This window comes from Anomaloglossus baeobatrachus, chromosome 2 (genome assembly GCF_048569485.1).
Source record: "Anomaloglossus baeobatrachus isolate aAnoBae1 chromosome 2, aAnoBae1.hap1, whole genome shotgun sequence".
Lineage (NCBI taxonomy): Eukaryota > Metazoa > Chordata > Amphibia > Anura > Aromobatidae > Anomaloglossus > Anomaloglossus baeobatrachus.
This window is the reverse complement of record NC_134354.1, coordinates 421,049,326-421,062,203: the sequence shown is the minus strand read 5'-3', so window position 1 is coordinate 421,062,203 and position 12,878 is coordinate 421,049,326. Positions and strand designations below refer to the sequence as shown.

Below are 12,878 nucleotides of genomic sequence, written 5' to 3'. Positions count from 1 at the left end.
GGGCCAAAAGTAAGATGAAAGGTTTTGGTCTGCCACGTGTTTTACATGATGATCAGATGGAGTGTGTCAGTTCCAGTGTTAGGATCTTAGGTATGGATTTTGATGAAGAGCTGAAAGGTAAGGAAAGTTGGGAGGAGTTAGGGGGTAAAATAGCTAAAAAATTGGAGTTCTGGAGGTTGAGGGATTTGTCCTTTACAGGAAAGGTCTTGATTGTGAAGAGTATCATTTTGCCTATGATACTTTATATTGCTTTGGTTTTTCCTCCATCAACTGTGGCTTTGAAAAAGATAAATCGGGTGCTTTTCTTGTTTTTGTGGGGATGTGGCATGGAAAGGGCGAAACGAGAGATATTGATGAAAAAGAAAAAGCATGGTGGTTTGGATTTTCCAAACTTGGAGGTTTTTATTGGTATAAACTATGTGGCTTTTTTCTGTGAGGTTTTTTCTAAAGATACTAAAGCCTCTTGTATGTTGAAGTATCAAGCAGGTTCTATGCTAGGAAGGCTGAAGTGGACTGTGCAGGATCTGAGGAAACCTTTTGCCTTCATTTGTCCTGAGTGGTACCTGTTTGTTGAGCTGTTTGTGAAGAAGTTCAGACTTGAGAAGTTTACTGTGAATCAGTTCATGAAGGAGAAAAAGGAGATAAAAAGGTTGTGTGTGGACGGTTTTGCATGTGGTATCAGTGGTTTGAAATCTGCTGAGTATGAGGAAGTATGGGAAAAACTGAAAAAGTATGAAATCTCTAACAAACAGAAAGATCTGTTATGGATGTCTTGGCATGGTGTGCTGCCGGTAAGATCTGTTCAGAAGAAGAGGGGATTGGTACCCTCAGAGAGGTGCCCGAGGACTGGATGTGGTGATACTGAGGATGTGGAACATGTTTTCTGGTCTTGTGGACATGCAAAGGACGTATGGAGTAATTTGGGTAAGTTGTATTGGGAGTTGACGGGTGTAAGAGCTTTAACAGCTAAAATGGTTATGTTTGGTCTGTGTAGCTTGAGCACGAGGAAAGAACGAGTGTTTTGGTTGTTTCTGGCATGTGTGAAGGAAGTTCTGTGGAATACCAGGAATTTGTACGTATATAGGAATGAGAATCTTGAAGTGAATGATTGTGTCAGGATGGTTTTGGACAAACTGTATTTCTGCTATAAATGGGATGGTGAAAGAGGTATGGATGCTGAGGGTGAATGGAAATTTCTGAAATGGAAACACTAGGTGTAATGGTTTATACTTTTCTGCTTTTGGTTACTGATTTACGGCTATGGGTGTGTTATACACATTTTTATCACTCTTTTGAAATAAAATTGCCATGAGGATGAGTTTACGTTGCATCCGGTTAAGTTGTGAAACCTCTCTGAGGTGACACTTCTGATTCTGGATGATTACGCAACCTGAATGGTTTTAAAAAAAAAAAAAAATCTGTTCTTATCAGTTTAATATCTGATACGTCCCCTATCTGGGGACCATATATTAAATGGATTTTTAGAACAGGGAGATGGAAAAAGAGCTTGCTCTGTCCACTCCACGCATTGACCTGGTATTGCAGTACCTCCAGGACCGGTGCACCCCTTCTTAACCCAGTTTCCAAAAGCAGAACTCAATTCACCTGATTCATATTAGCCCGATTAATGAATTGAAAGAAAGCATACAATTTCATATGCACCTCAATTTGGCCCATTCACTTTTCACACTTCCTCCTTTTGTTTTTTATCTTTCACACTTTTTACTTGCTTTATTCATCCAAATAGCAAACTCATCACCACTCAACTTGACCAACTCTGCTATGTCCCGTGCTGCAGTATCTTGTTCTCCGTCTTATCTAGATCATTTGCAATTGAATGGAATAGATCCCTTTTGGACAAAGTGGATTCAGCTGCTGATGCTGCTGCAGTGACCACAGGTGTGAGAAGATCTAGAATTGGCATCTGGTGCTATCTCTTCGCTTCCACTCCAAATAAAGTTACCTGTTTATTCCTATCATGCATTGGTTTTTGGTGCTTTCTTTGAGCAATGATGATGTCTTTAGTGGTCTGTTGGCTCCCCCTCCTGGAGGAAAAGTTTGCTTGCTCTTGGACATTCTAAAAGAGAGGTCATGATAGACATTTAGCTTCTGAGCACAATTGGGGACAGTCATGGGGGATGAATGTTTAGCAACCTGCTGCGAAGCCTGATACCGCAATATAAGGAACGTCAAATACTAAGAATGGGCGGCCTATGAAAGAATTACTACTTTCATTAAGTATACTTAAACGGCTAATTGGGAATAGACAAACTGTAAAAAGCCCTCTGAGAAAGCCCCCCTCTAACCTTTGTTAGTAAGCTTTCCTGTAGTCTACCTGTTGATGTATTTTCCGTTTGAACAGTGCACAACATGAAGAGACGGAACACTGGCGGCTTGTCACAATTCCCCCGCTGACATCACAATAGCGCTGCTGCCTAGAAAGCCAGCTGCACAGCACAACTTGTTCTTTGGGTGGGATGGTGGGCTAGTGGAAGGAGGGGGCAAGCCGTTTTTTTCCCGGGTGGTAGGGGGATGACAGGAGAAGGAATGCGGGTGGTGAGAAGGGTACAGAGGGCAGGGTTTGGGGGCTGGGAAGGAAAGGGAAAAGATTAGGGTTTGGGGATGATGAAAGGGCTTTCTACGGGTAAGGATGGCAAAGGGTGGCAGTGACGGAAAGTCAGGCAACCTGTCCTGTCCGTCTTTTTGTATCATGAATTGGAAAGACTGCAAGGGGGAGGGGAGTTTCTTGCGCCCTAAAGGAGGAGTTATTCAGATTCATTGCAGTGGGGGGCGGCGGCTGCAAAACGCACCATTCTTCTTGTTTTTGCTCTGCAAAGCAGCCTTTTCAAGGGTTGGCTTGGGTGACAAAATGTCTTCTGTAGGCGTGGGTTTGTCTCCCTCTCACTCTCTCTCCCTAAGATGTGTCCGGCATAGGCCAGGGTGCCACTCGAGGCCCAAACCAATTCTGGTTATCGCTTTTCGGCTTTTTGGCTAAGATCAAGTGTAGTTTGGGAGGGTACTACCTTGGTTGGTGCTGAAAGGTGCCAGGGTATTGCACAACTGCTGGCCTTGGGGGAGTGTGCATCGTAGGATGTCATAGCCCTCTTGTGACGGACGGTTACCTGGGCAACGAGAGGCGGTCACTTTATTATTTTCAAACTCATCCTTCAAAAAAAAAAAAAAATCTGTTCTTATCAGTTTAATATCTGATACGTCCCCTATCTGGGGACCATATATTAAATGGATTTTTAGAACAGGGAGATGGAAAAAGAGCTTGCTCTGTCCACTCCACGCATTGACCTGGTATTGCAGTACCTCCAGGACCGGTGCACCCCTTCTTAACCCAGTTTCCAAAAGCAGAACTCAATTCACCTGATTCATATTAGCCCGATTAATGAATTGAAAGAAAGCATACAATTTCATATGCACCTCAATTTGGCCCATTCACTTTTCACACTTCCTCCTTTTGTTTTTTATCTTTCACACTTTTTACTTGCTTTATTCATCCAAATAGCAAACTCATCACCACTCAACTTGACCAACTCTGCTATGTCCCGTGCTGCAGTATCTTGTTCTCCGTCTTATCTAGATCATTTGCAATTGAATGGAATAGATCCCTTTTGGACAAAGTGGATTCAGCTGCTGATGCTGCTGCAGTGACCACAGGTGTGAGAAGATCTAGAATTGGCATCTGGTGCTATCTCTTCGCTTCCACTCCAAATAAAGTTACCTGTTTATTCCTATCATGCATTGGTTTTTGGTGCTTTCTTTGAGCAATGATGATGTCTTTAGTGGTCTGTTGGCTCCCCCTCCTGGAGGAAAAGTTTGCTTGCTCTTGGACATTCTAAAAGAGAGGTCATGATAGACATTTAGCTTCTGAGCACAATTGGGGACAGTCATGGGGGATGAATGTTTAGCAACCTGCTGCGAAGCCTGATACCGCAATATAAGGAACGTCAAATACTAAGAATGGGCGGCCTATGAAAGAATTACTACTTTCATTAAGTATACTTAAACGGCTAATTGGGAATAGACAAACTGTAAAAAGCCCTCTGAGAAAGCCCCCCTCTAACCTTTGTTAGTAAGCTTTCCTGTAGTCTACCTGTTGATGTATTTTCCGTTTGAACAGTGCACAACATGAAGAGACGGAACACTGGCGGCTTGTCACAATTCCCCCGCTGACATCACAATAGCGCTGCTGCCTAGAAAGCCAGCTGCACAGCACAACTTGTTCTTTGGGTGGGATGGTGGGCTAGTGGAAGGAGGGGGCAAGCCGTTTTTTTCCCGGGTGGTAGGGGGATGACAGGAGAAGGAATGCGGGTGGTGAGAAGGGTACAGAGGGCAGGGTTTGGGGGCTGGGAAGGAAAGGGAAAAGATTAGGGTTTGGGGATGATGAAAGGGCTTTCTACGGGTAAGGATGGCAAAGGGTGGCAGTGACGGAAAGTCAGGCAACCTGTCCTGTCCGTCTTTTTGTATCATGAATTGGAAAGACTGCAAGGGGGAGGGGAGTTGCTTGCGCCCTAAAGGAGGAGTTATTCAGATTCATTGCAGTGGGGGGCGGCGGCTGCAAAACGCACCATTCTTCTTGTTTTTGCTCTGCAAAGCAGCCTTTTCAAGGGTTGGCTTGGGTGACAAAATGTCTTCTGTAGGCGTGGGTTTGTCTCCCTCTCACTCTCTCTCCCTAAGATGTGTCCGGCATAGGCCAGGGTGCCACTCGAGGCCCAAACCAATTCTGGTTATCGCTTTTCGGCTTTTTGGCTAAGATCAAGTGTAGTTTGGGAGGGTACTACCTTGGTTGGTGCTGAAAGGTGCCAGGGTATTGCACAACTGCTGGCCTTGGGGGAGTGTGCATCGTAGGATGTCATAGCCCTCTTGTGACGGACGGTTACCTGGGCAACGAGAGGCGGTCACTTTATTATTTTCAAACTCATCCTTCAAAAAAAAAAAAAAATCTGTTCTTATCAGTTTAATATCTGATACGTCCCCTATCTGGGGACCATATATTAAATGGATTTTTAGAACAGGGAGATGGAAAAAGAGCTTGCTCTGTCCACTCCACGCATTGACCTGGTATTGCAGTACCTCCAGGACCGGTGCACCCCTTCTTAACCCAGTTTCCAAAAGCAGAACTCAATTCACCTAATTCATATTAGCCCGATTAATGAATTTAAAGAAAGCATACAACTTCATATGCACCTCAATTTGGCCCATTCACTTTTCACACTTCCTCCTTTTGTTTTTTATCTTTCACACTTTTTACTTGCTTTATTCATCCAAATAGCAAACTCATCACCACTCAACCTGACCAACTCGGCTATGTCCCGTGCTGCAGTATCTTGTTCTCCGTCTTATCTAGATCATTTGCAATTGAATGGAATAGATCCCTTTTGGACAAAGTGGATTCAGCTGCTGATGCTGCTGCAGTGACCACAGGTGTGAGAAGATCTAGAATTGGCATCTGGTGCGATCTCTCCGCTTCCACTCCAAATAAAGTTACCTGTTTATTCCTATCATGCATTGGTTTTTGGTGCTTTCTTTGAGCAATGATGATGTCTTTAGTGGTCTGTTGGCTCCCCCTCCTGGAGGAAAAGTTTGCTTTCTCTTGGACATTCTAAAAGAGAGGTCATGATAGACATTTAGCTTCTGAGCACAATTGGGGACAGTCATGGGGGATGAATGTTTAGCAACCTGCTGCGAAGCCTGATACCGCAATATAAGGAACGTCAAATACTAAGAATGGGCGGCCTATGAAAGAATTACTACTTTCATTAAGTATACTTAAACGGCTAATTGGGAATAGACAAACTGTAAAAAGCCCTCTGAGAAAGCCCCCCTCTAACCTTTGTTAGTAAGCTTTCCTGTAGTCTACCTGTTGATGTATTTTCCGTTTGAACAGTGCACAACATGAAGAGACGGAACACTGGCGGCTTGTCACAATGCCCCCGCTGACATCACAATAGCGCTGCTGCCTAGAAAGCCAGCTGCACAGCACAACTTGTTCTTTGGGTGGGATGGTGGGCTAGTGGAAGGAGGGGGCAAGCCGTTTTTTTCCCGGGTGGTAGGGGGATGACAGGAGAAGGAATGCGGGTGGTGAGAAGGGTACAGAGGGCAGGGTTTGGGGGCTGGGAAGGAAAAGGAAAAGATTAGGGTTTGGGGATGATGAAAGGGCTTTCTACGGGTAAGGATGGCAAAGGGTGGCAGTGACGGAAAGTCAGGCAACCTGTCCTGTCCGTCTTTTTGTATCATGAATTGGAAAGACTGCAAGGGGGAGGGGAGTTGCTTGCGCCCTAAAGGAGGAGTTATTCAGATTCATTGCAGTGGGGGGCGGCGGCTGCAAAACGCACCATTCTTCTTGTTTTTGCTCTGCAAAGCAGCCTTTTCAAGGGTTGGCTTGGGTGACAAAATGTCTTCTGTAGGCGTGGGTTTGTCTCCCTCTCACTCTCTCTCCCTAAGATGTGTCCGGCATAGGCCAGGGTGCCACTCGAGGCCCAAACCAATTCTGGTTATCGCTTCTCGGCCTTTTGGCTGAGATCAGGTGCAGAACTTCACTGTTTTGTGCCTGGTTTTGGCTGGAAGGTGCTCGAGGTACCTGGCTCCTTGGCCTGGGGGGATCGTCTCACCTCACGGTGGGACTTCACCCCCCTGCTGCTATTATGGAGCCGGATTAGTTCTCGGGCAACGAGCGGTGATCCCCCGGCGGAAGGCCGAGCCCGTGAGAAACGGTAGGCTTTTTGTCAAGCTATTGCTGTTACAATGCCGTGCATTCAGCAATTTACTTCTGGCTCCGGCCAGCTTCAAAACTCGGTGAAAATCGAGGTTCCGAAAGACCACTTTGGTTGTGGAAATGGAGAGGCGTTCTACAACCGTCTGTTGCGAGACCTCTTGGGCGTAAGGAAAGAGGATGTGTACTGTCTGCAGGAGAGGGGGCAGTGCACGTACATCCTGACGTTGAGGACCAAGACTGCCTGTAGCACTTTCCAAGGGCGAGTGAAGGGTGCGATCCATAACCAGCTATTGGAGGGGGTGGTTTTCACTTACCTGTATAGTGAAGGCGAGACCCCTGTGGTGGTGTACATGTACAACCCGTATGTCAGTGAGCACGACATTGAGTTGTACCTTAGGCGTTTCTGCACCTCTGTTCGCTTTGTGGGGAATGTGCACACCATTAACGAGATTTGGAATGGCAAACGCCAATTTTTGGTGCGATTTAACTCAGACCCAGAGAGTTCAGAGGGCCATGTACACCCCCCCTCCACGGTAGTGCTGGGAAAAAACATTGGATACCTATTCTACAATGGGCAACCTCGCAGATGTCGGAAGTGTGGCGGTCTTGGTCACTTGCAGCATGAGTGCAAGAACGAAAAAGTTAGTGAGTTCCATAACTGTGGTCAATGGGGTCATACCTCTAAAGATTGCACAAGTGATAAGATCTGCAGCGGATGCGGTCTGTGTACCCATCTATTTAACAGCTGTCCGTTACGGCCTAGGCGGTCCGGGGGTCCCCAGACACCTGCGGCAAGTTCCGCAGGAGTGCCTTCCCATGCGGGTATGGCCAAGACAGGGTCCCTAGTCGCCAGCTTTGCAGATGTGCTTATTGGACGAAGGAGACCCGACCCGGTTGTGGTAAGCGCTACTGACTCAGCTCCCCCCTGTAATGCTGAGTCATCACCCACTCCTGCAGGTTGCCAGGTTACACCTGGCGGGGAGTTGGGATCCCCCCGGAGCGGTTCTGGGGGAAGGCCGAGTCAGCCAGGCTGCTCGGTAGTTCCTGAATCCACGATGGAGGCCCAGTCCGGGACCGTGTCGGAGAGGGATGACAGCGTTATTGCAGACCAACCAGGTGCCCAGACGGATGTCCCCCCTGATGACCACTCTGTTGACCACCATGAGGACAAGCCAGATGCTCCCTGTGATGTTATCCAAGACGTCCAGCCAGATGTCCACCCTGATGTGCAGGGACCACCTCCGGATGACCAGGACACTTTGGACATAGTACCCCTTGGGCAGGGGGACCAGATGGACCTGAGCACCTGCGCAAAAAGAGGCCGAAATGAGAGGGACCAGGAAATGAAAAAGAGGCGGATGGGTCCTCATGTGTCCATTCCAGCCAACAGCCCGATACGGTCAAATGTGGACCCAGAATGTGTGGACTCTGACTCCGATGATACCGGTAGTATGAACACTGTTCCATCTATATTTGATTGTTCCCATCTCTCGGACTCTGAAAGTTCTGGTCTTAACATAAACATTTAATGGCGGACATCAAAATAGCCTCACTGAATGTGAGGAGCTTAAAAAGCCCGATCAGAAGAGTGGCCCTGTTTGCATGGCTAATGACCTTGAACTTTGACATTTTTTTCTTACAGGAATGCGCCATTGGCCATGACCTTACATACTCTGACATTAAAAAAGACTGGTCCTTAGGGCCCTCTGTCTGGTCGGGGTCTAACATGAATAAGGCTGCTGGAGTGGGGATTTTATTTAAAAACAAAGATGTTAAGATTTTATCTGTCACAGAAATTTCTCCAGGCCGTGCTTTGTTAACACATGCAGTTTTTAATGGTTTTACTTGTCGTTTTATTAATATTTATGCTCCCCCTGAAAAAAATGAACGCTCCTCCCTTTTTAATGACATGCAGTTGTTTTAACAGGTCCATCCCCTGTGGTGGTGGGAGGGGATTTTAACTGTGTGATGTTGGGAGAGGGGAGAGGAGGTGGTGACAATACCAGAAAACCAGACAAAACCTCATGTCAAGTCAAGCATATTTTATCTGATTTTAAATTGCAGGATGCCTGGAAAAAAATTCACCCGTCTGACCCAGGGTACACATGGAGTAATGGTACTGTCTCTTCCCGTATTGATTTTATTCTTCCCTCCTCAGATTCTTTTACCCCTAAATCAGCCGGACTCATGACAAATATTTTTTCAGACCACGCCCTCATATATGCAGATTTAGAATATGCAGATGAGGAGAAAGTGGGCAAACGCTCCTGGAAACTAAATACATGTTTATTACAGGATGAGGAAACCCGGGCTGCATTTATTGCTCAATATAAAATATGGAGGAGTAAGAAATGTCCAGAGCAATCCATGTCTAATTGGTGGGATGGAGTTAAGTATCGCATACGGAATTTCTTTGTCACTGTGGGTAGGAGGCGGGCCCGGGAAAAGAGAAGGTGTTTCAGGGATCTCAATGTTAGATTGGAGACTCTACATAAGTTAAAAGGGTGGGGAGTCCCTGGGGCAGAGGAGGACATTACTGAGTTAAAAATTGAGATCCAGAACTTTCTTGACCAAAAAGGAAAAGAGATAATATTTAATTCCCGAGTAAAACATTTGGAAGAAGATGAGACATGCTCTAGATATTTTTTTAAAAAAGTGGGGGAGAGGAAGAATTTTATACGGGAGTTGGGAGGTCAGACATCATCAAAGGGAATGCTAGAGGAGGCTTTTAACTTTTTTAGCAACCTTTTTAACCTCAAACACATTGATCAGTCTTGTTTTAATGATAATTTGAATTTTTTATCCCTCTTTTTATCCACCGAGGACAAGGACCTCCTGTCTGAGGAAATAAACATGGCGGAGGTGGAGGGAGCCCTAAAAGATTTTCAAAAAGGTAAAGCTCCAGGGTCAGACGGTCTCCCCATAGAGTTTTATCATGTTTTCTGGGATGTTATTAAAGATGATCTTATGGGAGTTTTTAATGAGGTTTTTAAAGACAATTTTATACCCTATTCTTGGAAGAAATGTGTGATTACCCTGATCTTTAAAAAAGGTGATAAGGCAAATTTAGAAAACTGGAGGCCTATCTCTCTTTTAAATACTGATTATAAGATATTGGCTAAAATTTTAAGCAGCCGTATTAAAAGTGTTATTAAAAGTGTGATTCATCCAGATCAGGTCTGCGGTATCCCCGGACGGTCCATCTGGGAGCATCTTAACCTTATACGGGACCTGATCTGGTACCAGAAGGATCGCAAGCAGCCTATAGCCACTTTATCCCTTGATTTTAAAAAAGCTTTTGACAGGGTATCACACTTTTATCTTTTTAGTGTTTTAAAAAAGATGGGGTTTCCTGTTGGTTTTATTGATAAAATTAAGCTTTTATACAATGACACGTATGCGCAGATTTTAATAAATGTTTTTTTAACAAAAGAGGTCGCCCTCCGATCCGGGGTAAAACAGGGTTGCCCCATGTCCCCCTTACTGTTTGTTTGTGCGATAGAACCACTCTTGTGCCGTTTACGTGAGGACAAGGTGGTTAGGGGGATCCCTGTTCCTGGAGGTGGGGGCGCCCAGGTAAAAGCGTTAGCATACATGGATGATGTGTCTGTATATTGTACCAGCTCCGCTGCCATAAACAGAGCAGTGCTGGATACGGAGATTTTTAGTGCTGGATCCGGTTTTAAATTAAATAAAGAAAAATGTGATTGTTTTATTGTAGGTCAATGGGAGCCCGAGCCACCAAAGATACCGGTCCAAAATGATGGGATAAAAATTTTGGGGATCCACTTTGATGAGCAAAATGATGGGTGTAAGAACTGGGACCTGGTTCTCACAAGATTGAGTCAAAAAATATCATTATGGCAGCTAAGAAAACTTACTATGGAGGGGAAGATTCTAATCATAAAAATGATCCTGCTCCCCATCATTTTGTACGCAGCGATGGTGTTTCCTCCAAATTCCCTATACTTTAAAAGACTAATGAAACCCATCTTTTATTTTCTGTGGAACTCCAAAATGGAAAAATTAAAGAGAATAACTGTATGTAAGAGTAAAAGGAATGGTGGCAAGGGACTCCCTGACCTAAAGTTGTTTTTATTAATAAAGTTTTTTGTGTTTTGTTACAAAAGTTTGAATAATGCTGGGGCTTTTACTTGTTTTTTAAGGTACAGCACGGGGTATGTTTTTAAAAAACTGCATGTTGATATTTTACCTAATCGTCCTGTCCTTTTATCCCCTCCGAAACAATATAAGATTTTAGAGACTATTATATCGGAATATGATTTGATAAATGTGGACAAGGGAGTCTTGTCAAATCAGCGAAAGTTGACAGCCGCCTGTAAGGGTCATGAGATTATGGAGGATGTGGCTAATTTTTCCCCGTCTAGGTGCTGATTAATTTGGAACAACGTCTCATGCCCTGCTCTTAGTAATACGCAAAAGGATCTGGCCTGGCAAATAGTCCACCAATGTCTCCCCACCAGGGCCTTCCAACATCGTAGGGGACTTGTGGCCAGTGCCAGATGCCCAAGAGACAGGTGTGCCCAGGAGGAGACGGTGTTCCACCTGTTCTGGTATTGTGCTTACGCACAAGAGGTATGGCAGGCAGTGGGCACGCTCCTGAAATGGGTGTGTGGGTTACGCACCCTAAATTGTGATGTGGTGTTATACGGTATAATTGATTGTCCTACCATGTACCAGGCAAAAATCGCATGGCTCATAATTAACAGTTTTAAAGAGGCTCTATGGAAAACCAGAAATATTTTACTGTTCAAGCATGATTGCATCCCTGTGAAAGACTGTATAGGTCTTGCATTATGTACCATGTACACGTATTATTTGAGAGACTGCAAAAAACAGGGAACATTGGAAGCAAAAAAGGCATGGTGTCTCCAGATATGGAACACTTTTATGTATTTATAATCATATTTTATTTGTGATTCTATGTCTTTTACTGTATTGCTTTTAATGTATTTTATCTCATGTTTTAAGTAAAATGCTGGTTTTATGTATGTTTATGTGATTTTATGTGATATTTATGTGATTTTATGTGATATTTTACTGTACCTGTAAATACCTGATTTGGGTTTTATGATGCGTTTCATGTGCACAAGTAACTGTGTTTTGTATCTAAAGTGTGACTTTTTGTTTGTAATGAGTGAGTTTAATAAAGCTTGTTTGAAACGTGATCTGTTCTTATCAGTTTAATATCTGATACGTCCCCTATCTGGGGACCATATATTAAATGGATTTTTAGAACAGGGAGATGGAAAAAGAGCTTGCTCTGTCCACTCCACGCATTGACCTGGTATTGCAGTACCTCCAGGACCGGTGCACCCCTTCTTAACCCAGTTTCCAAAAGCAGAACTCAATTCACCTGATTCATATTAGCCCGATTTAATGAATTGGAAGAAAGCATACGTCTTCATATGCACCTCAATTTGGCCCATTCACTTTTCACACTTCCTCCTTTTGTTTTTTATCGTTCACACTTTTTACTTTCTTTATTCATCCAAATAGCAAACTCATCACCACTCAACCTGACCAACTCGACTATGTCCCGTGCTGCAGTATCTTGTTCTCCGTCTTATCTAGATCATTTGCAATTGAATGGAATAGATCCCTTTTGGACAAAGTGGATTCACCTGCTGCTGCAGTGACCACAGGTGTGATAAGATCTAGAATTGGCATCTGGTGCGATCTCTCCGCTTCCACTCCAAAGAAAGTTACCTGTTTATTCCTATCATGCATTGGTTTTTGGGGTTTTCTTTGAGCAATGATGATGTCTTTAGTGGTCTGTTGGCTCCCTCTCCTGGAGGAAGAGTTTGCTTGCTCTTGGACAGTCTAAAAGAGAGGTCATGATAGACATTTAGCTTCTGAGCACAATTGGGGACAGTCATGGGTGATGAATGATTTGCAACCTGCTGCGAAGCCTGATACCGCAATATAAGGAACGTCAAATACTAAGAAAGGGCGGCCTATGAAAGAATTACTACTTTCAATAAGTACACTTAAACGGCTAATTGGGAATAGAAAAACTGTAAAAAGCCCTCTGAGAAAGCCCCCCTCTAACCTTTGTTAGTAAGCTTTTCTGTAGTCGCCTGTTGATGTATTTTCCGTTTGAACTGTGCACAACATGAAGAGACGGAACACT

General features: G+C 44.4%; 2 non-coding genes and 2 pseudogenes across 2 annotated transcripts; all 4 read left to right on the top strand.

Moving 5' to 3' along the window:
- Nucleotides 1–1,394: 1,394 nt before the first annotated feature.
- On the top strand, nucleotides 1,395–1,570 carry LOC142292536 (U2 spliceosomal RNA; annotated as a pseudogene).
- A 1,577-nt stretch (nucleotides 1,571–3,147) lies between these two features.
- On the top strand, nucleotides 3,148–3,337 carry LOC142292541 (U2 spliceosomal RNA). The gene has a single exon (XR_012750688.1). It is a non-coding gene; the product is annotated as a U2 spliceosomal RNA (small nuclear RNA).
- A 1,577-nt stretch (nucleotides 3,338–4,914) lies between these two features.
- LOC142292540 (U2 spliceosomal RNA) lies at nucleotides 4,915–5,104 on the top strand. Its single transcript, XR_012750687.1, has one exon. It is a non-coding gene; the product is annotated as a U2 spliceosomal RNA (small nuclear RNA).
- A 6,789-nt stretch (nucleotides 5,105–11,893) lies between these two features.
- On the top strand, nucleotides 11,894–12,066 carry LOC142292598 (U2 spliceosomal RNA; annotated as a pseudogene).
- The last annotated feature ends 812 nt before the right edge of the window (nucleotides 12,067–12,878 follow it).